Raw genomic sequence first — 25,829 nt, forward strand, 5'->3', positions numbered from 1 at the left:
GCTTCCCAGTTATCCATAGAAGGATCACCCACAGGAATGCCCTTGTTTTGAAAGACGAATTGTATTTGTAAAAAAATTTACGTGCTTAAAGGTTTCGTCCATTCTTCTAAACAAGATTATTACTGTGTATCCTTCTATTGATATATATATATATATATATATATATAATATATATATATATATATATATATATATATACATATCAGTCGGCTTACATGAAATGAGACTTTAATTCTATTTACGCCTGCGGGGTGATACAGTACCGATTGAGATTTGATGTAACTGCGACCGTATAGCTTGACATTCTGAGCCTTAAATATTTCGTTGTTCTGGGATGCTTTGACGAGTATTTTGGAAATGGACTGCCTCGTATTTAATATTTGTTAATTTCCGTTTTTAGAAATGATATCAAACGAAATATTATGAAATGAAAGTGAAATATGTGATGGCTCGGTTCAAATAATCAAATATTTTGAAATATAGTTTCAACTTTGCAGCTTGTGAACTATATTATTATATATATATATAATATATATATATATATATATATATATAATATATATATAAATTATTATTAAATGAATGTTATATAATAATAAGCTGTCTAACTTCTCTGACCTTACCACCCCTCGGTTATGAACTATCTTTTGAAAACGAAACCATAGTAGTACTTTCTCTCTGAAATTCTAGAAATACAAGTTAACCCTTTAGTTTTCTCAAAGGCAAAGTAAATTATTGCAGATGGATCCTAAGATTCATTTATGGTGACAAACTAAAATCAATTGTGACAGATGGATTTATGAAAGAAGTCCTTTAAACCTGAGATAAGCTCGAATTTTTAGGTATGTATATACAATATTACTGTACAAAAGTATTGTGTAAATGAAAATTGCCATTTATGTAAATAAACTTTATTGATTTAAATAAATAAAAAAAAATTTGCTTTCTAATCAAAGTGGGATACTTTATGAAACTGAAGTGCGTATCCGTGTATGTATTGTATTTTGTGTAACAAGTAACAAGGATAGTCTAAGTACGTTTTGCATTCTAAAGCTTGGAGCCAGCTCCTAGTTATATCCTGGAGGTAACAGTGCAGTAATACAACTGCAAATCCATTCGTCACAGTTTCACATCTGCCATTGTTTACAGTAGTAAACACGACGTTAATCTATTCTTTTAATAACGCTGTGACATTTCATTTTTGTCTCATAACGTTCGTCTTTGTCATCGTAACGAGAGAGAGCGGATGTTGTCATATCCGGTGGAAATTGGAAAAAGAAAAATAAATACATTAAAAACATATTTTCGTTGGTACGGTTTTGTGTGTTGACTTGACAGCAGGCTGATGATTTTTTTTTTTTTCGAATTTTGTACGAAATATTTGGTGTATTTGAGAGAGAGAGAGAGAGAGAGAGAGAGAGAGAGCGAGAGAGAGGAAGGGTTTTTAAGCCTGTGGAATAGCAGCGTTAGCCCTTGCCAAAAATTAATGCGTCTTGAATAAGTTAAGTCTAATTATGACATTGACATACTGATCATCCTCTAACTTATGTAATAAGTGTCTTTATGACTTCATTTTGTCGATGACCGCTTACTAGTTAATTCATATAAATTTTATGAGAGAGAGAGAGAGAGAGAGAGAGAGAGAGAGAGAGAGAGAGAGAGAGAGAGAGAGGGGAGCATGTGTGTGGATATGTGCGAGTGTGTTTTTGGGCTTATAATATACATACAGTACAAGTTAATTAAAAACGCCATCTAATATTGCTATGAAATGGAATAAGGGAAAACACTAGGCCTAGTTCGAATATTGGTTACAGTCTTTGATTTTAAGCTCGACGTCGTGCTGTGTTCGTACGCAGTCTGTGACTTAGTTGCTATCGTGAAATCTAAGAACTCGTCGTTGTTTCTTGATTTATATTCACGCAAACGTGCATTCGTATCCCTACCTCCCGCACGAATGGTAAAAGCGTAGTAGATTCGTTATCCGTAACGAACCTTTTTTTACTTGTTAATAATTCTCAACGCTTGTCGTGGAACAATATCAGAATAGTACCATGGTTCAGTGCGTGGTTATATCTGAACGGAAATAAATGCTTCAGTTTATCAGTCGTAAATACTAGCGCATTTTATTTCAGCATCTACTCTATACCAAAACCCAACCGCCATGCATTTCAATAGCCAAGAATTTGATTAAAAAAAAAAATAAGAATGGAATAATATCAGAGTAGTGCTATAGCGGGAACGCAGATATTATTCGTTAAAGGAAATAAATGCTTCAGTTTCATAGTCTGGAATAATAGCGGTTTTTATTACAACATCTGTTCTTTACCTAAACCTAACCGCCATGCATTTGAATACCCAAGAAAAAAATTAAACAAATGTAACGATATCAGACTAGTACTATCGCACTAATTTTTTATTCGTGTAAGGAAATAAATACTTCAGTTTAGTGGACGGAAATAGCGAAATTTTTAGACCATTAACTTTATATCAAAACTCAACCGCCATGCATTTGAATAGCCAAGACTAAAATAAAAATGAAATAAAAAAAAGTAAAAACAAAAGTGGGATGAGCGCGAAGTCACTGGGTGAGCGTAACAGGTTGGTTGGAGGGAGGCGGGTGGGTGAGGGGAATTTGACCTGGAGGGTTGGAATAGGGGGTTTGAACAGATTAAGGTAGGAGGGGGATGAGGGGTTTTGATGGAGAGGGGGAGTTGTGAGGGTAGATGGGGAAGGGGGAGGAGGGGGGAGTTTGAAGCGAGCACGCGGCATGATGGAGAACGGAGAGAGGAGACTCATCAGTGTGCGCGTGGTGAGTCGAGTGAGTGTGTCGGGTTCTCTCTTCTTTGTTGGGGCAACCCCATCACCACCATCAACCCCAATCTCCCACAACCCCCTTATATTCTTCCTCTTACCTTTTTATTCCCTCAACTTCATCCTCAAAACATATCCCTAGAACTACAAACCCCTTCATTAGGTCAGTTATATTTTTCCCTCCTCGAGTGTCACGAGATTTCGGTTTGACAGTTTGTGTCATCGTTGACTTTGAGTTTAAAAAGAAACAGTTATTCGTTAAAGAATAATTCTCTGGGACTTCAAATGAAAAACTTTACACGAGAATGAAGGATATCTCAGACGAGACTTTAAAAAATCATTCTTGATATTCCGGAGAATTTTCAAAAATTCTCAGTGCTTTTTCAAGTTAAGATTAATATTTTTATTATAAAAAACTTAGCAGTAGAATGGAGGATTTCTCAGAATTTGTATTATTGTGTGTATGTAAAGATCCCTGTTTCCTCAGGGCACCTTATTTTATTAAACTGTAAAATGTTTATCACGTACTACACAAGAAACTTCAGGTTACGAAGCTGGTGTTGTGTTGATGACCGTAAGTTAACTTTAATATTACTACAGAAAGATTTTCTTTCAGCTATGTGAACACTAAAAACTAATTTTTTCCTTTGTTTTTATTTTTTTTTTTTTTCACTTAATACTCTTACAAATCGAAATGACCGAACAGCAGATGTTAGTGAATATTACTTAAGGCCGTTATATTAAGCAAGTGTTTTAAGTGGGTTTTTATTAAACATTACTAATGAATATTTAATGAGAATGGCTCTGTGTGTGTGTGTGTGTGTGGGGTTTAAGGCATACCTCGGCCTAGTGCTAGCATTATCAAGAAGTTATCAACTTAGGTATCTCTCTCTCTCTCTCTCTCTCTCTCTCTCTCTCTCTCTCTCTCTCTCTTTGAACGTGAAAAACCTTATAACGTCTGAGAAAGTTGTCGGAAACTGTATAATGGAAAAATAAACAAGTGAATGTTTACTGCACGTTGACCTATATATGTTTGGTTAGTTTTTTTGAGTCGTTTCCTGTTTTTTATGCGACTCTCTCTCTCTCTCTCTAAGTAATTGGCACGCCCTCTGGTATACCACAGTTGCACATTTATAATTTTAGTTACCTGTTCAGGCTGAGCCTAGTGTTTTCATATTGCATCATTAAAGCCAGCTCTCTCTCTCTCTCTCTCTCTCTCTCTCTCTCTCTCTCTCTCTGAGAATTGTGTAATCGTTTATTTCCCATGTCACTTTTGACTCGAATATCATTCACATCCTTACCTTACCTTACCTTACAGACCTTACAGTTCGTTCGGGTTGCCCCAGGTCCCTCAGTGTGAGGCGCCTCTAATGTCTACCAGAGAGTTGCTAGTACATCTTCCGGTATATTTTGCATCTTCCAATCTTGGATGGTCTGGGATTGCAGTTTAGATATTTGCTCGAGCTTATTCTTAAACACATCTACGCTCACTCCTGATATATTCCTCAGATGAGCTGGCAACGCATTGAATAGAGACGCTGCATTATCGATGCTGGTGCGTAGTGGATTAATGCCCTGTGTGCTTCCTTATTTTTCCTGGTATAGTTTTGGGCACTATTAATCTACCTCTGCTTGCTCTTTCTGATATTTTTAGTTCCATGATATTTTCTGTTATTCCTTCTATCTGTTTCCATGCCCTGAATTATCATGTAGCGTTCTCTTCTCCTTTCTAGACTATATAATTTTAAGGATTGTAGTCTTTCCAGTAGTCTAGGTCCTTAACTTCTTCTATTCTAGCTGTAAAGGACCTTTGTACACTCTCTATTTGTGCAATATCCTTTTGATAGTGTGGGTACCATATCATATTGCAATATTCAAGTGGACTACGAACATATGTTTTATAAAGCATAATCATGTGTTCAGCTTTCTTGTTTTGAAGTGCCGTAACAACACATTCCCATTTTTGCTTTACATTTTGCCAACAGAGTATTGACTATTTGAATCATTGCATAACATGTTCCTATTCCATCATCACACCAAGGTCTTTAACTGCTTCCTTATTTGTGATTGTCTCATTATTAGGTCCCCTATATGCATATAGCTTTCCTTCTCTGTCTCCATAATTTATTGATCAAATTTATCAGAGTTAAATACCATCCTATTTACCTCTGCCCAATCATATACTTTTTGTTAAGGTCTCTTTGTAAGAGCGTTCCTATCTTCATCACAAGTAATTTCTCTACTTATTCTTGTGTCATCAGCGAAACTACTCACTACCGAATCCTTAACATTACTGTCTATGTCTTCAATCATAATAACAAACAATATTGCAGCTAGCACCGTACCTTGTGGCCACACCGGATATTACCTTGGTTTCATCCGATTTCTCATCGTTTGCAATAACTATCTGTTTTTCTGTTGTGTAGAAATTCTTTTAACCATCTTCCTACTTATCTACGATATTGTGTTTTCTAATTTTCTTTGCTAATATATTATGGTCTACTTTGTCAAAAGCTTTTGCAAAGTCTAGATAAACCACATCTGTTTCATTCCGCTTTTCATATTTTTTTATTTTGAATATGTTCTCACGGTGGACTAACAGTTGGGGTGTGTGTACTTTTCCGGGTACGAAAACCGTGTTTGTCCTATATTAAACAAATTATTTTTTATTAAATGTTTCATAATATTTTTCTTCATTACCCTTTCATACACTTTCATAATATGTGATGTTAGACTCACAGGCCTATAATTACTTGCCTCTAGTCTTGATCCACTTTTGAAAGTAGGGGTGATATATGCTAATTTGTGCTCATCATAAATCTTGCCTGTATCTACACTTTGTCTTAATAATATTGCAAGTGGCTTTGCGATAGAGTGAACTACTTTCGTTTAACAAAATAGCAGGGACTCCATCCGGCCCTGCAGCAGCTCCATTTTTAATTGCATTAAGTTTGCCTGCACAATATTCAGCTTCAATTAATTTCTATGTCAGCTAAATATTCACTATTTTCGTCCCTTACTTCTATATCATTATCTTCCATTATCTATTCTAGGGGTGAATTCTCTCTTATATCGTTCTGCCAGTATGTTGCAAAATTTCCTTTTTTTCATTCGTTAATCTCCCTTCAATTCTCAGAGGGCCTATTTCTATTCTTCTTTTATTCATCTTCTTCGCATATTGAGTATAAGTTTGTTTGGGGTTTTTGCTGATATTTAATAGGGTTTTTTCTTCCAAGTCCCGTTTTTCATTTTCTTTTGATTGTATAATCTTTTGTTCTCATTTTCTATCTTACTTTTTAGTTCTATACTTTCCATGCATTTTTTTCTTTTGCAAGACCTTTTTTTCCACTTTCTGATTTTCTGGAACAAGATCGTTCTGTCTCTTGGTATGCATGAATGATGTTTACTTTTCTTCTTCGGTATATATTTATCACTATTTTCTCCAATATTTTATATAATATCTCCGTATTTAACCCTATGTCATCACTTACGAAAATGATTATCCCAATCTTTGTTTAATTCTTCTTATTAATTTCTGACCATTTTATATTTTTACTGTAGAAGTTGTATTTTCCATATCCTTCCCACTTTTTCATTTCTTGCTTATCTCTATTTTCACTTGCTTTGGAATGAACTGTTAATTCTATGACATTATGGTCTGAAATACTCGCATTATAAACTATTATTTCTTTAACATAATTCATCTCGTTCACAAATACTAGGTCTAAAGTATTTTCCTTTTTTTCTTGTTGGCAGGTGATTTATTTGTTGAATGTTTGTATTCTAGTAGCATATCTAATAGCTTTTCAAATTGCCTCTTATCTTCTGCACTACTATTACTCTCTTTTTTGTAATGTATAATACAACCACAATCTCCTATTCGGTCTTTCCATTCTACGAAAGGAAAGTTGAAGTCACCAGATAGGAGAATAGTCCAGTCCTTGGTGATTTTGTCTACATATATCATCCAATTTTTCAATTATTAAGTCAAACTCTTTAGTATTAGGAGGTCTATATATTACTATGTTCATCAATTTTTCAGATTCAAATTCTACCGCTATTAGTTCACATTCTGAGTTACTATATTTCTCATATATTTTTCCTTGTTTTTTGTCTTTCCCATATATTGCGGTTCCCCCCCCTTGATTCCTATTTTTTCTATCTGATCTATAAGTTTGGAACCCTTTTATTTGATCATCATTCCCAGTCTCTTGGGAATACCAGGTTTCACTTATATTCATTATATCTATTTTCTTTTTCATTTTGGGTTAGTTCTTCTAGTACTCTATTTTTCTTTTTGAGTTACTCGTAACTAAACCCTGCGCATTCATCACTATGATGGTTTGCGTGTTTCTCCTTCATTTAATAATGGTAGTAATAAGGATTTTCCCATGTCTCTTTCCTGTTCTGGTATGTTGTTCTTTTTTTCATTTCCAGAATTCTGACATTAAAAAATCCAACTTTTACCATAATATTTGATCTTCCTTCATCATAATTATTCATTTTGTGTCTGAATCTGCAATTTTCTCCGTTTCTGCTAATCCTCTTGCATAATAAATACAGTTATTATCTCTTGAGTAGAATTTCGGAGCTGATGCTTTGAAATTTTTTGCTGACACCTCTGCATATCCATTGGTGGTTTGCTTTTCTCTTTTACCTGATATTCTTGATTCTCTCTTTATTTGTTTGTTTCTTTCTTATTTTGGATTTTATTACTTGGTTGGTTATTTATTTGATTATGATTCATGGCTACAGGGTGCATATTTTGCATTTTTTGTCGAACTTACATCCTTTTCCTTCTTTTAGGTTTTTTACATATTTTTGGATGGCAGATCTCTGCAATCATCCCCATAGCCATCTAAGTATGCACATTTACCATATATTTCATAGTTTTGACATACCTTAGGATGTTTGTAGTAACATCTTTCTCCAAATCTGCAATTCCCTCTTTTCAAAAGGTTGCAGATTTTGTCTTTCTTGTCTACTCTTTCCCGTCATTGTGTAGATCTGGGTAGAGCCTCTTCGGGATTTGCTTTTTCTGTTGTCATATCGTAATTTATTTCTTCGTAGGTATGCTGCTTTATTGCCTCATATGTAGTATCAATGAGTATCTCTGCATCCATACTTTTATCTTGTTCGTTTTCTTTGTTTTCCTTATTTTTTTCTGTCATTTCATTTTTGTTTATTCTTCTCTTCCGTTTTCCTCTTCTTCTTTTCTTCTTCTTCTTCCTCTTCTCTTCTTCTTCATCCCTCAACTAATTTGTACATTCAATCTTGATTTAATAACATTGTCTATCCATGATAGACATGTTGAACAAAAAATTCTTGTATTTTCTTTTCTCCAAATTTTTTGCAATTAACTCAGCACACTGTGGATGGGTCGGAATGTTGCATGCAGCACATTTTCTGATTAGGTTTTGTGGATTGACTATGCTATACCAAACCTTACACAGTTTGCATGCTTTTGGCATTCTTTTTCCTAATGCATCAATTAGGATATTCACAAGATTCACCTTATTCATTTTCTTTGTCGGAATATGTTGGTTTATGTATATTTTCTTTATGAGTCTCTTGACCACTTGGATTTTATTTGGAACTTCTTCAAATTATTTTCAAGATGTTTTCATTAGATTTGTTCCAGTTTGGAAGGATTATACCTTCTTAAATATATCTAGAATGCTTTTTGTATCTTTTTGGTTAGGACTGTTGCTGATTTCATAGATGAGAAATGCAGCAAGTTCCCTTCCTGCTACCTCATCGTATTGCGAATCCGCCAAGCAAGCTAAATTACGCCACCTGGGGAGCTAATGTGATTTTGATTGCATTGTATTTTTTTATGCTGAAATGTAGTTTGATTTAAGCGAAGAATCTTATTCAGGACAGCTATTTTTATTGTTATTATTAATTTCGCTTAATGAGGGAGCATATTACATGTACTGTAACACTTCACGCGTACTTTTTATTACGATGGGTATGCGCAGTACGTACTATATATCCATTGACAGCTCCCCAAGTCTCTCTCTCTCTCTCTCTCTCTCTCTCTCTCTGACGTGCTCCAGTTCTAGGCCGATACACCCATCCATTTCCATATTTTCGGCGGTAAGTCTAGAATAAGACATGAGTATGTCTAGACATCAGATATTTGATGCTATTGATATGTAATCAATATTGAATGTTATAGTTCCAAAATATGTCGGTCGGTGAGTTCACTCTCTGTAGAATTTGTCGAACTAGACTCATTATTTGGTCAGTTTATGCCTGTATGAAAAGGATCACTTTGTCATCTGGCCTTAAAAAAATCACTTTCGTAGCTGACCCTACCAAGTAGTGACCAGCTTACATCCAGTATAAGGTGGCAATACAATTTACTTTTTTATGTTTCTTAATTCTACTTATTATTCCAGTCCACTTCAAAAGAAGTTCTTTATGAGAGTCGTCTTCTGTTCTCTGACATTGTATTTTGTGTTCCCTGACACCACAGGTTTATTTATAATCACACCTGTTCAGTTAGCAGAACATGTGTAAGTGGCCTTGGGAGAGTTTAAGCCAGGTGTCAGGTGATTTTAAAATCTAATCGAATTATATTAAACTCTATAAGTATCATATTGACCTAGAAACTTTTCTAGGCTGCAATTACGAATATAGTGAGACTAGCTCAACCTGTCATTCGAAGTCCAGATTTTTCCAAGTCCCCTATTGCGCTGAATGGCCCCTCGGCTCCGGCGCTTGGATATGTGCCAAAAATTTTATGATCTAATCTAATCTAATCTTAAGCAAAATAGTTCCGTTCTCACAACTATTGTACTAGACATAATAAAACAAGATTTGCAGGAAGCTTTCGGCAAAAAAAAAAGGCTTTTCTTTATAGACAGAAACCTACAATCTAGTGTATTTGATGTCAAACTCAAGGCCTATGTAGACTAATGAGTTGTGTTTGCGAAGCTCATCACAAAAGAATTTAGGACAACGTTGGCAAATAATTCAGAATGGTTGCACTGATGGGTGTTATGTATTCATATTATCTTCATTTATTTATGATAAATTAAGCTTATTAGCATTCTAATGGCTGAAGCAGATTGTGTAACAATAAGGCTAAGGTGTGAAGTTGACTTCTGTCGATGAATGGGCTGTTTTCATAAAATTTGAAAATATTGTACACTGCTTAAGCTTCCCAGTATATATATATATATATATATATATATATAATAATAATTATATATAATATATATCTTCAAAGATAGATAAAGTTATGTTTTGTTTTTAAACTAGGTAAGACCAGTATAACGGTAGGTACATGCGTCATAACCTTTCTTTGTTAGACATAAATTCCTGTGACTAGCGTGTGTGTGTGTGTGTGTGTGTTTGTACCCGTAAGGAGGGAAAGTGGAGTGTTTAGTTAGAACCTGCTTTCAAGAAATATGCTTTCGAGATAGGAGATGGTATTCACGCACTGAAATTTGACGGAAGACAGAAACCTAAGAAATGACGTGAATAGAGAACTTTATTGCAATTTTCACGCCTTTCAGTTCCCTCACTTGAGATATAAAACTAATGCTCGTACTTCAGAAGCTCTTTTGTAAATCATTTGTAAAAGGTGGAGAGAAGCAGAACAGCTTAGATACCTGTTAAAAGAACGTGGATATTGATCAGCTAGCTGCAATGTCAAGATTTGCCCAAAGCAAAAATATAGCGAGTGGTGGTTTAGTTTTATTTAACTTTGTAAGAGTCTGGATTAACGGTGATTTGAATGCTTGTTCATTAATATCACGGATACACTCATAGCTTTAGAAGAAGAAGAGCGGGCTACATTTTTGTCTTCCAGTAGCCGCTCCAGAGCGTAGGAAGTTATAATACATTTGCAATATAAATATATATCGTAATTCTACAGAATAGTTCCGCACGGACTGCAAGGAACGTAACCGCGGATACGACATCCACTAGGGATTGGGGTCCAATATATTTCGCCGTGTTTATTACTGGCCCCTGGGGGGTTAATTACAGTCGTCCGAATAAATATTACTTAAAATTCTTGTTCAGTAGGTAAAACTGCATAAAAATTGCAACTGCCATAGTCTAGGTCGCCGCGGAATAATACCATATATATATATATATATATATATATATATATATATATATATATATATATATATATATATATATATATCAGTGATCGTCAGGCAATGTCGGATCTGGTCAGTAACTGGATTGGTCACCGCCACGATAATCCAGACGTCGTTGGCAGCAAGTTACTTAAAATCAATCCATGGGGTTTGGCGTGAGACTAACAACTTCATCCCATAAACGCTTCCTGAAAACCTAAAAGGGCTCTTGTTTTAATTCCCACAGTTTCCCGGTTTGCCGAGTAAACCAAGAATTGGGTATTCTATCTCAGTTCCAGGGAATACACAACCTTTTCTTGAATGCTAACATTTATTCAGCATTCAGAAATATTTTATCTTAAATAACATCGAAGGTTCGGAGATCAGGACTTTTCAGCTGTGGCCCCTGTGAGAGTTGAGCATGAGTTGAATATTCAGTTGGTTTACTCAGAGATAAGACTTTCTTGGTGCTGTAGTACTTACCGTTTGAATATATTCATTTTTTCTTGTTTTATTTATTTTTGTTTTTGGGGGGAGAGGGCGGATTGGTATAATACCTTCTTAATGCTGTCATACTTGCCGTTAAAAGTATATATTTGATTTTGTGAGGATTATGATATCATGTTAATGCTGTAGTACTGAGCGTTAAAGGTATATATATTTTCTTGTTTTATTATTCTGGGAACGTTATAATACCTTCTTAATGTTGTAGTAGTTACCGTTAAAGTTATATAATTTTTATGGTGTTTTATTTTTGTTGTGTAAGAGGTAGGGTCAATTGATGTATAAATTACGTTTTACACTAATTTTTCTGAACGTTTATACTGGAAAGTCGCGCGTTTGATTGTCAGGTATTATTCGTGTATGTAGCTCTCGTGTTTATTCAGTAATCGATGTTCACAGCTACCGCAGCCTGAGCACTTCGCCATTGTTGGTCATAGTCGAGCTATGCAAGTATTTATATATTTTGTCTTAGTCTTGTCAGTTACTTTCATGTATTAGTTAGATATCGTTCACAAATATCTCGAACATCCAGGGGTGTACCAGACCATGTCTGCCACCAGTTTCAGTTGACTGACTACAAACACTCAATCCATTACTTATGTTAGCATGGGTCACAATGTGTTTGATAGGAAGCAGATTCGAATTGCTTTGCCCAGTCAGAAATTGGTCGCGGCTGGTAAACTTTGGACCACACACACACACATATATATGTAAATATATATATATATATATGTGTGTGTGTGTGTGTATTTATGTATGTATATACACAAATATTTACATATAGTATGTAGAAAATGTATACGTACATACATATACATATATGTGTATTTATGTATGCATATACACAAATATTTACATATAGTATGTAGAAAATGTATACATATATAATATATATATATATATATATATATATATATATATACAGAGAGAGAGAGAGAGTCCAACTAATATTTATAATCAAAGACAAACACTTGGTAAGACAGTTTATATGACATTAAATTATTGCTTTACAGCCAACATTAGCCACAAAATATCCAGCTCTGTCGAGTTACCTAAATAATTATCGTCGATGTAATTACAGGACAGCAAAAATTAGTTTGAAACCATTAATGATCAATGCATTGGTTTGGTTAAGCCATCGAAAGACAAAAGGTCTGTCTTTTGTCAATATCAGTGGAAGCATGAGCACCTGGTCATGAATAATGGACCCGCTTTCTTTGCGTCGTGCACGCAACTTGAGAAGAGGTATGTGAAAGAAATGAGATATATATTATTAATGAGAGTGAGACGCTTATTGCAGTTAACGATTGTGCCAAGTGGTTTTTTTTGGCCGGGGACACAACCAGAACAGGCAGTTCATTTAGCCTGGTGAGTGATTGATACTGTTTAGGTAGGAGCTCTTATCGTTTTAATGGTGTCCGTGAATTGGAATAAGGATTCTTGAAATAATGTTTCCCTTCAGCAGTATGTCCCTGTAGAGGTAGTGCTGCCGTCAGTACACCTCTCGTAGTGCACTGTAGGCATTACTTGAGTTTCCTTTTTTTTTTTTTTGCGGCGTCCTTTAGGCGCCTAGCTGCAACCCTTTTCATATTTTTACTGTACCTCCGTTCGTATTCTCTTTATTCCATCTTATTTTCCTTAACCCGCTCCTGACAATTGTTTCATTAGTGGAACTGCGGAGTTTCCTTATGTTACGCTTTTTAAAACCTGTCTTCTCTCGGGTTCCCTTTCAGCGCTGAATGGCCTCGTAGGCCCCAGCGCTTGGCCCTTTGGCCTAAATTCTATATTCCGTATTTCATTTCTAATCAGCCATTCGTGTGTATATTTCGGTCGGTCCGTTTGTCTGTCAGACCTGTGTTGAACGTTTTTGCCAATGTCAGCCGTAGGTAAATTTTTTATTTATTTATTTATTATTTTTTAGGAGCCAAAACAAGTTGTTTGCTGAGTAAACAGTTGAAATTTACTCGCCACTAATACAAGGTTTTGGAGACAATATAGATAAACGTCGATTTTTTTTCCCTTTAGTATAGTCAGTCGATTGGTCCTGCACATTAGGCAAGCGAGACCCCATAGCGTGACGAACATCAGCCATACACCGACGTCATCTTGCTTTTTATGAAGGGGCTAATGTGGGATATTAGGAATGGTGAATGTAATTGCCTGGGTGTGGAGACTCCAGTTCGCGTTGTATGTGTAGTTTATGTGTGTAGATACTTTTGTACGTATGTGTAGTGTGAGAGGGTTCAGGATAAACCTATAGCTGGTTCACTTAAGGTAGATTCTTGGATGAGCCCTATGCTTACGAGACGTTTGTTTGGCGGCCGCTGATTGGCTGGTACCGGGAGGTAAGTGGCTCTCAGCCAATCAGCGGCCACCAAACAAACGTCTCGCAGGCTTAGGGCTCACCCAAGAATCGACCTTAAGTGAACCGACTATAGTGTAATATAACTCGGTGTAAGAAGAGAAGACATTTTCAGTATAACCTGACGATTAATTGTTTATTGGTGTCCTATTGATCATTTAAACTGCAGGTTAAGTGCTGTTTGTCCTACAGTATGGTTATGATTTAAAATTATATAAAAAAAGAACGAAAAGAAATTGTTCAGTGTAAGTTTACATATGCTGACGATTACTGGGTTAATTAAGTATATCCTGTTGATGATTATTCCAAAGGAGTAAGGTAAATTTTACGTCGTAAAGGAAGGTTATGATGTATAATTGAATATGAAAAAAAAATTGAATTGTTCTGTTTAATTTAGGTAGCATACTGACTATTAATGGATCATGTATATCATGCTGATGGTAATCAAACGGCAGGTTAGATATTAGACTATAAGTTGTGAAGTACAGTTATGATGTAAAATTAAATAAGAAAAAAAAACGATGTACCCAGATGAAATGTAAAGTAAAGAGAGGTTAGTTAAAACAAATTTCAAGGAATACAATTGATGGTTAATGTGGATAGCCTAATTTGAGCAGAATGTCATTAACTGAAGGATATACGAAATGTGAAAATATAATGAGGAAGTCCTCCAATAGTTAAATATTAATTAGTATTGGCGAAGTCGTCCGGGCAGAGGGAATTGAATCGTATGTATATAGTATATGTGTGTGTGTATAATAAATATGAAACCTTTACCTGTTCCAGTTTATTCTTGTTTTTTGTTACACTTGACCGCAACCCTTCACTGCTGCTGTTCCTGTTTATGAGTTTATGGTAATCGTCTTTATAAGTATTTGCAAGATATCGTGTCACTGGTTTCGTCATGCTTACTTTACATATGTTAATGCCCCCCCCCCCCCCCCCCCTCTCTCTCTCTCTCTCTCTCTCTCTCTCTCTCTCTCTCTCTCATGTTTGAATCTACCTGCCTGCAGGGGTCATGTATGGACCGAATTATGCTGTGTCATTGACCTTATTTGCGCCACAGTGGGATGAATAATTGCCAGTACGTGAACTTGAAAAGGGGATTTCCACTCCATGTCAAACAAAACATCAGCTGATTTTCAGATGCTTTGGGGAATAAGTGCCTGGTGACACTGATTTTTCTTTTTTATTTAAAGAAAAGTTATTTTGTAAACACGTGTTCTTGGTAGGCCATTTTATGTTAGGAGTCTGTTAATAAGGGAGGTATTTTTTTAATGAAAATTATTGTGTAAACACGTGTTCTTGGTAGGCCATTTTTAAAGTAGAAGTTTATTGGGAAGGGAGATCATTTTTTTAAGTTTTATTGTAAATATGTGTTCTTGGTAGGCCATTTTTAAATTAGGTAATTTTTTTAAGAAAGTTTGTTGTAAATATGTGTTCCTGGTAGGCCATTTTTAAATTAGAAATTTTTTGGGAAGGGAGGTAATTTTTTTAGAAAGCTTTTTTTGTAAATAGGTGTTCTTGGTAGGCCATTTTTAAATTAGAAGTTTGTTGATAAGGGAGGTATATTTATTAAGGAAAGTTATTTTCCAAACACGTGTGGGACAAATCTACATGGGCCACCGACTTGAAATTCAAGCTTCCAAAGAACACGGTGTATATTCGAAAGAAATTATAGAAGATAATAGGAAATACGGAAAGAAGAGATCAGGTAATAGAAAAAGAAGATAAAAAGATAAATGAAGAGACAAAAACATAAATGAATGATTTTAATTCAAGGGGAATTGTTTGACGATAGTAATGCATCGCAACTTCGCTTGAAATACCATTGTTCACATATCAGTATTTGAAATAAGCTGGAAAACTTTGCGGTAGCAGTAATAATTATGATGATAATTATATATGATTATAATGATAATGATACTTTATTTTGAATATGGATTCTTACACGTGGTTATATTATCCATCTTTTGAAGCTGTTGGTTTCTTCTGCTCATTTTCTCATCATCGTGACGGGCTTATATCGAATGTACTATGTGTTGGATTTCAAAGATGGCGAATGTTAGCAGTTGCGGTGGGGATTTAAATTCTTGTACAATTATGATCAGAATCAGGAATTTGTTCATCACTGTGCAGTAATTGCCGTGGCAAGTGACAGCTCGTCTCCGTCAGTGGGTGGAATTCGTCAGGTGACGAACCATTTATCAATTAGTTCATTCCTCTTCGGTGTGTGTGTATATATATATATATATCTTATATATATAAAATATATATATATTTTTTTTTTAAAGAAAAATATATATATATAGATATATATATTATGAATAATTATCACATCACCGTGATTTATATAAATTATTCGAGCTACAAATATCCTTTAATATCTAATTCGCTCTACCTCGGAATTGATATACCTATTTTCATATATGTAAACCGAAGGGGAATATTTTAGTTGATGATAATATCAACTAGAAAATTCCCTTTCGGTTTACATATATGAAAATATATCAATTCCGAGGTAGAGCGAATTAGATATTAAAGGACATTTGTTGCTCGAATAATATGTATAATATATATATCTATATATCCTATATATATAGATATATATATATATATATACGTATATGTGTGTGTGTGTGTGAGTACTTGTTCACCAACCAAGAAATGGACAACGCAGAAGTGACAAGAAATAAAGAGACTGTTCCTTGTCTTCAGCGCCTCCTCCAGAAGGTAGTATATATAAATGAAAAGGCCAAAAAGCGTTGTTCTTTAACGGGTGGGTTGGTTGTTGCTGCTTCTGGCGTCGGGATCAAAGTGTTCTTTGCACAGATGAAATTGGTTACCGGTCTCAGAGAAATGGCTCTTGCAATCATCATGGCTGTTGAGTTCTCTCTCTCTCTCTCTCTTTTCAATAAATAGACGACATTCTTACCTAAGGTTTTGTTTCTCTCTCTCTCTCTCTCTCTCTTCTCTCTCTCTCTCTCTCTCTCACTGACGATTCTTCATTTTGAATTTTTTTGTCTTTACCTTTTAAGATTCTTCATTTTATAAAATTCTCTCTCTCTCTCTCTCTCTCTCTCTCTCTCTCTCTCTCTCTCTCTCTCTCTCTCTCTCTCAAGGTTAACAGACGACATTCATACGAAAGGTTTTGTTCAACATAGAAATGAGAAGATACCAATGAGATTAGACTATCGTCGACAAGACCTAAAAAAAGCTAAAGGAGTACTTTAAAAATCTAGAGTACGCCGAGAGCACAGGCATGAATAAGTACTGGGAATCCTTTATAGAGGAATACACAGAAAAACGCTCTAGATGTATACCATTAAGGAAATTACTAACAAATGTCAACCCTCAGCCTAAGTGGCTCAATATAGAAATTTAAAGTAGAATAAGAGAAAGAGACAGCGTGCACAAATCAATGAACCCATACCCAACACCAGTAGGAGCAAGCAGGCATAAAGAACCCTGTAGATTGGTGGACAAATTAGTAAGAAATGCAAAGATAAATGAGGATAAGAGAGTTGCATCAGTTTGTAAAGAAAACCCAAAAGAATTCTTTGCTCATTTTAATACTGGAAAACCAATAAAAGATAGCATAGGTTCCCTAAAGGACAATAGAGATATCCTGGTGAACAGACTTGGAAAAATCAGTTATTGAATAAGTTTTTTTACTAGTGTTTTCACAAATAAAGACATGACCGCATTACCAGAACCTACTATTAAATATGAAGGGGCAGAACCGCTGGACAAAATATTTACAGAAGAGGACATGAAAAATAAAATTGACAAACTCAAGTTCAAATCTCCTGGCCCGGATGGGATTCATCCAAGAGAAATTAAAGAGCTAAAAGAGGAGATAGTGCCTCACCTATATAAGCTCTACAGAAAAAGCGAAGAACAAAGAAAGGCACCAAAAGGTCCAAGAGAAGAGCCGGGAAATTATAGACCAATCTGTTTAACGTCGGTCGTTTGTAAGATTTTTGAGTCTATAATTGCAGATCAAATTGTGGATCACATTAATAGAAACAACTTGTTTTTAAACAGTCAACACGGTTTCAGACAAAACAGATCCGCCTATCAAACCTATTGGAGTTTTTTCATACCATGCATGCTTGGTATTTACGACAATAGTAGGGGAACTCTACTTAGATATCCAAAAGGCCTTTGACAAAGTCCCATGCGAGAAACAAATTACAAAAGTTAGTTTTAGGAATTGTAGGAGAAATAGCAGACTGGATTGAAGATTGGCTAACTTATAGAAAACAGAGTCGTAATAAATGGTGAAGAATCAGAATGGGTAGATTTAACAAGTGGAGTTCCTCAGGGTTCTGTCCTTGGCCCTCTCTTGTTTTTTACTTACATTAATGACATTGATGTAGGCTTAACTAGCAGGAACCAAATTTGCAGATGACACCAACTAAATGCAGCAGATGCACTGGAAAGTTTAAGAAATTATTTAAAGAAAATGGGAGAATGGTAAAAAAAGATGGCAAATGCCTTTTAACTTGGATAAGTGTAAAGTGTTGCAAATAAGAACAAACAACCCTCGTGCTAGCTACATGCTGCTTGGGAATGACATAAATAGTGTAGACCAAGAAGAGGACCTTGGAGTCATTATTACCAAGGACTTAAAATCCACAATACAGTGCAGAAAAGAGGGCACAGAAACCAGTGGGATACATAAAGAGGCAGTTCAAATTCAGAAACAAGGAAACGGTGCTGCAGCTCTACACATCAATAGTTAGACCTCATCTTGAATATGCAGTACAGTTTTGGTCACCAACACCAAGAAAGGAAATAAATAGGTTAGAAGGGGTACAAGCAAGAGCCAGAAAGTAAATTCCATCCATCAGGCAAATAGGTTGCCAAAGACGACCAGAGAGCCTGAACAGATATGGCTTAGAAACACGACGATTGCGAGGATAACTAATAGAAACATTTAAAATATTGAAGGGCATAACAAAAGTAGACAGTAACCCATTTTTGTTCAACGAAAACCAGACAAGAGATAATGGATGGAAACTAGAACTGAAGAGATACAACATATCCCACTGTGGGAACCTCTTTACATACAAGATATGTGACACATGGAATAAACTGCCACCAGAAGTTGTAAACAGCAACAGTGTGGAAGAGTTTAAAAGAAAGATAGACAAAATCATTAGGACTGTGAATGAACAGTAAAACCTGCTCCTAGAGAAGTGATTACACGATGTCTCCTTGGATGGACTAATAAGTCTTTGAGACATCCTATTCCTTGTACCTCTCTCTCTCTCTCTCTCTCTCTCTCTCTCTCTTTGGTTTCTTTTCCCCTTTTATGGGTGTCCTTCACGGCAAATTTCTTTTATCCTTTTAGTAAGCGTTGCTTTTATTGTCGATCTTTGGGCGTTGCTTGATACGGTTATTTTTCTTTAAAAGAAATCTTTTTATTTGCGTCTGTTGATTAGCCTTTATTATTATTATTATTATTATTTATTTATTTATTTCAGGAATTGTGGCATAGAGGATTCGATACTCCTTAAGTGCAGATGTCTAATTTCAACTACCTTTGAAAAAATAACGTTTTAAAGCATCATACTGAATATTTTATATTGTTATTCAAATTTCTTCTGAATAAAGCAGATAACAGTAAGGACTAGTTAATGGTTTGGGACAAATTTTAATCGCCATTATTATTGTTGTTACAGTGCTCCCTGTTTTGAGTCAGAGTGGCAGCATTTTAATGGAATTTTGGATTGCTATTTTTCTCTGGGACGTCTGACCGCCATTAAATCCACAAGATTTGTAACATTTCTTAAAAGTATTGTGCCCACACTAATATCTTCAGTTGATTCTTCTCCCCGTAATGGCCAATATGCATACATACATATATTGTATATATCTTATATTAATATTATATATATATAGTATATATTCATATATATATTATATATATACATATATATATATATATATATATATATATATATATATATATTGGAACTAATCAACACATCAGCACCTGTTTCACAAGAATAAAATTCTGACCCACATCGGCATCGAACCCTATTCTCTCAAATGAAAGGACAAACCGTTTCCAATGATTAACCCTTACCATGAGAGACTGCTGGGTTCGATCACGATGTGTATCAGAAATGTATATTTCTATATATATGTATAGATATATATATATATATATATATATATATATATATATATATACATATATATATCACATCTTCTCTCTCTCTCTCTCTCTCTCTCTCTCTCATCCACAACAACCTGTTCATGGATATACACTATTTGAATACCCTTCAGTTATGTCTTTACACCCTGGTTGTCTTCTATCTGTCCCGAGAGTGTCCTTCAGTATCGTAAGACTGACAAAGAGGCAGTCTTGACACAGCAAAGTGGTGCTCTTGAAGCAGACTTAACTGCAGTAGCTGCGTGTGTGTGTGTGTGTGTGCATTTCGCAAATTACTGTGAGAATATTTGTTGTTGCTCATCTGATGTCTTTTGCAAGTCGTGCAGTGTTATTCTCTCTCTCTCTCTCTCTCTCTCTCTCTCTCTCTCTCTCTCTCTCTCTCATTATATATAGTATAATATGTAAATATGCAACTAAAATCCATCTGTATTTTTCCTTCTATCTGATCTTATCGTATGTCGTTTCCTGTCCAGATAACTTAGGCTACGACCATATAAGAAATATTTAAGTCTCCTTAATTAGCTTTCAATTAGTGTTTGATTTCACGTATCTAAGATGATTAACAAACACAGATGTAAGTTCTTACAACTGCTCTACGGATAAACCTATAATACTTAACGATGTTAGTTATTTGCCCATTATTTCATGCGAACGGTCTGTATGACACCATTCGTCAACATTTTGATATACTGCTGCTCACACCAGACTCCTAAGGGCTCTTACTTGTCACTTCACCTCTTCCTCGCCCTCGTTATATCCTGAGGAGAGCTTCTGCGTAGTAAGGTCTACACCTGCTCTCCTCCCTGGGTGGGAGGAGGGGTTAATCTATAGATTTTTCTTGATTGATTGATGCAAGTTTGGGCTCTCAAGCCAACCACCAAGGCATTTCCTGCCAGTCAAGATTTAAGACAGTAAATAGATGGAGGTTGGAGTGGTTGGACAGCAAGGTCAGTGAGATCCAGAAAATACAAGAGATTAAATTATATCTTAGTTTAAGCAGACCACTGAGGAGCTGATGAACAGCTCTCCTAGGGCTGGCCCGAAGGATTAGATATTTTTTACGTGGCTAGGAACCAATTGGTCACCTAGCAAAGGTCCCTACAGCTTATTGTGGGATCCGGACCACATCATATCGAGAAATTAATTTCTATCACCAGAAATAAATTCCTCTGATTCCACATTGGCCAACCGGAAATCGAACTCCGGACCACCGGATTGGTAGCCGAGCGCGAAAATAACTCGTCCAACGAGAAACCAAATACAGATGATGAAGTAGATGGATCTTCATGAGGAACTGGGAGAAAAGAAGTAACAGTTAGAGTGGATGGACAGCAAGAATGAGAAGAACGGGAGTGGGACCGAAACTAAATGGCTAAAATAAAGTGGATGGAGCTACTAACACCCCTAGTAAACACCCTTTTAGTAATGCCTACAGTGCACCATGTGAGGTGCACTAAGCGAACTACCCTTTACAGGGATCTTTGGCATTAGTGCTCATTGCTATTATGATGCCAGTTGGCCTAAAAAACTAATCAAAATCTGTTTTGTTTCTGTTAGACCTGACGTCACTTATGGAAGCTTTTGAAGTAGAACCAAACGCCATACTTCTCTCCCAGTTATTAAGGGGAGGGGGGGAAGGGACCCCCTCTGAACCGCATTCCACTTTAAACAGGATGTTTGCATGTGGGCAGGTGTCCTCATGGCGCTGCCGAGGTCTCTCTCTCTCTCTCTCTCTCTCTCTCTTCTAGTTTTTCATTTTTTTTCTCTTCAGTTAGGTAGACGTTGCGACTCTAGGTTTGGCAACCGTAAATCAGTCGCTGTTTTTTCTTTTTTATTTCTGTTTATATTTATTTATTTATTTATTTTTTTTTTTTGCCTGGTCTCATGATTCTCTGTTTGATTCTTACATACGAGGTTTGTCATAGTTTGTATTGGGTTTACTCTTATATTAAGATTATCAACCTTTAGTTATTATTCAGGAGTTTTATCTCTTCCACTTTCGTGTTAAATAAGGATTTCCTCTCAATATGCTTTAGTCTGTTCATCGATGAGATATTTTTATCTGACTTTGTTTGCGAACTCTCTTTCTGAGAGAGAGAGAGATCTATTGAAAGAATTGGCGAAATTGCACCTAATTTCAACGCCGTTATAGAGAGAGAGAGACTGAGAGAAAGCAATGCGCATGTTTTTTTTTTTATCTCGTCTTATCATTGCAATGAAAACTTCGCTGTGGAAAAGATTTTTTACAAGTTTTAATTGACGTTTGCTGTCTCTCCTTTTCATAGTTCTTGGTGCTTGCGCTTGAGATTCACAGGCAATGAAGCAATGGCGAATTTGACGTGTATGCTTTAAGATTAGGTTATAATATATATATATATATATATATATATATATATATATATATTTATATATATATATTATATATATATTTATATCATATATATACACACAGATTTAGTGTTTTTGACGAGAGGTAAGTATTTAGTAGAATTTATTCACATAAGGATGAAGGTCATTCAAACTAGATTCATTTGCTGGTGGTACCTTATTTTATGAGAGTAAATCCAGAACTTTGATATTCGTGAAGTAACTCTCTCTCTCTCTCTCTCTCTCTCATTAAAGGACGACTTTAAGAAATGATTCTCTCTCTCTCTCTCTCTCTCTCTCTCTCTCTCTCTCTCTCTCTCGGGAGACGTTAAGAAATTAACTCTCTCTCTTTCTCAGGTCAGATTGGGGATTCATAATGTCCCACTTCGGAAGAACATTATTCAGGCCCCCGGGTTTATTCATGCTCTTACCTCTTCTCCAAACCTTCCTCCCCCTTCTGTACCCTTCGATGATAACACCATCTCTCTCTCTCTCTCTCTCTCTCTCTCTCTCTCTCTCTCTCCTAAAGATGCAGTTACGTGGCGGTGGTGGGAAGTTACATTCAAACGTAAGAATTTCTTGGTATTTATTGTGTTTTGAAAGCGGCATTGATACGTTGTTGTTGTTTTCTAATTGTTTAGCTTTTTCAAGAATCAATAGTTTCTTTTTGTGACTTTTGAATCGTTTTTATAGTTGGTTGAAAATAATTATATGAATTGATATCTATGTCTATCTAAGATTATAACATTGGGTTGTCATATTAGATAATATTTCATTTCAATTCCTTTTATTTATCCATATGATGAGACCATTTCAAGAATAATTCCCTTTATACTTGTGCCTTAATCGGTTATAGATTTTCAAAAACGCTTTAATTGATTTTTGAGAGGATCGCGTCTTCAGTGAAAATGAATAAACGCCAGAATGTTCGGATAATAGATCTTGTTTATGACTCGTTACCCAGTTTTCCAAGGAAGCAGATCGTGAAAGTTATGCCTTTGTTTATCGATGTTTTGTGAATTCTCCCTGTAGCTGCATAGCAGCGAAGTTCACAGAAAGACTCCCATTTTCTATTTATTTTCTTTTTTTAAATCTTCAGCCTAAAACCCTTATGGACAGAGGCAACAGACTACACACCCAAAAGGGAGCCAGTGGGAAATCACCCAGCAGAGAGAGACGAGTTGTAGGAAAAAGTAATAAATAAATAATTATAAGGGAATAAAAAGTAAATTCAAAAGACTTCAGCAGCATCAGCAGAGAGCAAGAATGAATTTGCTGCTCGCTTAAATATTTGGGAGTCAGTTATTCCACAACTGCGCTGGGCAAACTACTCCTCGTTTTAGTTGTAGCTCAAGTGAAAACTCTTGGCAAACTGAGTAGTATTAAACCTGCTGCAAAAAAACAACACTGTTTTTGAGAATCTGGTTTATTGAGAAGGATTTACTGTAAATTAAAGAATGGCCGACATCTGTAAATCACTGATCCCACAGAGCAACTAGAACAGTAACATATAAAATCCGTAGGGAAGTAGTGCCGTCAGTCCCCATCATGCACTGTAGGCTTTACTCTAGGTTCTTATCAACGTTACCTCGGCATCCTGTTGCATCCACCCTTTCCTTCCTTTTACTGTACCTACGTTCATATTCTCTTTCTTCCATCTCACTTTCCACCCTCTCTTAATAAATACTTCATAGTGCCACTACGAGGTTTTCCTCCTGTTACACCTTTCAGACCTTTTCACACTCTATTTCCCTTTCAGCGCTGAATGACCTCCTAGGTCCCTGCACTTGACCTTTGCCTTGCATTTTATATTCCATTCCAATAACTTTTGGAAGGAAAATGCTAGCTCCTAATAAGCAGAGATTATTGGAATCATGAAACGCGGGAGAGGCTGAGTTCGAAATCATGTACCTGAAATATTGCTCAGTGAGCTTGATGGCGAGTGCTACGCGGCGCTGGAACCTGGCGCTGCTCGTCATGTCTTCTCTACCCTCCCAATCTCCCTACCAACCCCTCCCCACCCGGAGCGGACGAACAGGTTTGCAGGAGGAGGGTGGATCTGTCATGTCTCCCCTACCCCTCCAATCACTTACCTACCCTGCCCCCACCCAGAGCGAACAAACAGGTTTGCAGGAAGAGGGTGGATGTGTCATGTCTCCCCTACCCTGCCAGTCACTTACCTACCCCCCACCCAGAGCGGACAAACAGATTTGCAGGAAGAGGGTGGATTTGTCATGTCTCCCCATCTCTGATCCCCTACCTACCTCACCCCCATTCGCGGTGGGGAAATAGGTTTGCAGGAGGCGGGTAGATGTGTCATGTATTCCCTACCTATCCCACCTGCACGGGCCGGACAAACGGGTTTGCATGAAAAGCAAGTAGATGTGTCATGTCTCCTCTACCTATCCCGCCCCACCCGAGGCGGACAAACAGGTTTGCAGGAGGCGGTAGATGTGTCATGTCTCCCCTACGCTCCCTGGGCGAGCAAACAAAAAAGATCTACACTGATTTCATTATTATTATAGAAGATTAAATCGTAAGGATTCCAGAACAGTTTCTTACCAGTGCAGCTTCCCGCTGATATTATCGAACGCCAAATTTACATTTATGTCGCGGAATTATCTCGAAGTCCCGATTTTTCAGTGCTTCGGAAGGGTAGTTTTAGTTATGAAAAAAAGGGTAAGTATCACCAGTCGGCTTTTAAAGTTTGTGGAGATAACCTTGATGCTTAGAAGATGGAATATGAATTTAGTTTTAATATGTTGATGTGTTCTTGGTAATTTGCATCGTGAGTTCACATTCTGCACCAGATGTGGTGTTAGGTAAGAGCTGTGAGGTGTTTAGGTATTAAAAAAAAACTCATGTATTTGCTGATTCAAGTCCTTACGTCAGTCAGAGACGTTTACCTTCCCTGACTTAAAAAAAGATAAGCCGGGAGGTGTTACCAAATTAACGAGTGACTTTTTTTCCCAGTTTTCGTACATTTTTTTTTTCTCTCCGCAACCTTGAAGTTAATATTCTCCTTAATACACTTGAAGGACTGGCTTGTTTTTTATTTTGTTTTATTTTATATATTTTTTTATTTATTCATTTTAAGTCAGGTTACCTGCCCTTGGTGTGCGAACTCTATATATATATTATTTTCCAATTCAATTCATTATTGACCAATGAAAATACTTTATACGCTATCAGCCAGTGCCAATCGTCCCAGATATCAAAAATACCCAAGAAAAAAAAATTTTCTTAATCAGGTTACTTTCCCTGTGTATTAGTAAACTATATTTTTTTTTTTACAAATTCAAATCTTTATTCATATGCACTTGCAGTGACATATAATTAAATGAATAACGAATATTTCGTAGTTTAGAATAACAGAAGAATACAAATCAAACACTTTTGGGTTCTGTATGTAAATCTTTCTGAATCTTCCCTTTTGACAAGTATACTAAAAACAAGGAGTGATCAGACCTTTAGCTTACTCAACATGCGTGCTAAAATC

At 36.0% G+C, this 25,829-nt stretch overlaps 1 protein-coding gene across 2 annotated transcripts in view; it reads left to right on the forward strand.

The window, feature by feature from the left end:
- Window positions 1–2,790: 2,790 nt before the first annotated feature.
- The window catches only part of LOC135217112 (tumor protein p53-inducible protein 11-like), a 270,330-nt gene continuing 247,291 nt past the window's right edge, over window positions 2,791–25,829 (forward strand). Inside the window, exon 1 of one of the 2 annotated variants that reach the window (XM_064252814.1) lies at window positions 2,791–2,818. The gene's annotated coding sequence lies outside the window, so the exon portion shown is untranslated. The other variant, XM_064252812.1, reaches the window with a different exon arrangement.

Source organism: Macrobrachium nipponense, chromosome 7, assembly GCF_015104395.2.
Source record: "Macrobrachium nipponense isolate FS-2020 chromosome 7, ASM1510439v2, whole genome shotgun sequence".
Lineage (NCBI taxonomy): Eukaryota > Metazoa > Arthropoda > Malacostraca > Decapoda > Palaemonidae > Macrobrachium > Macrobrachium nipponense.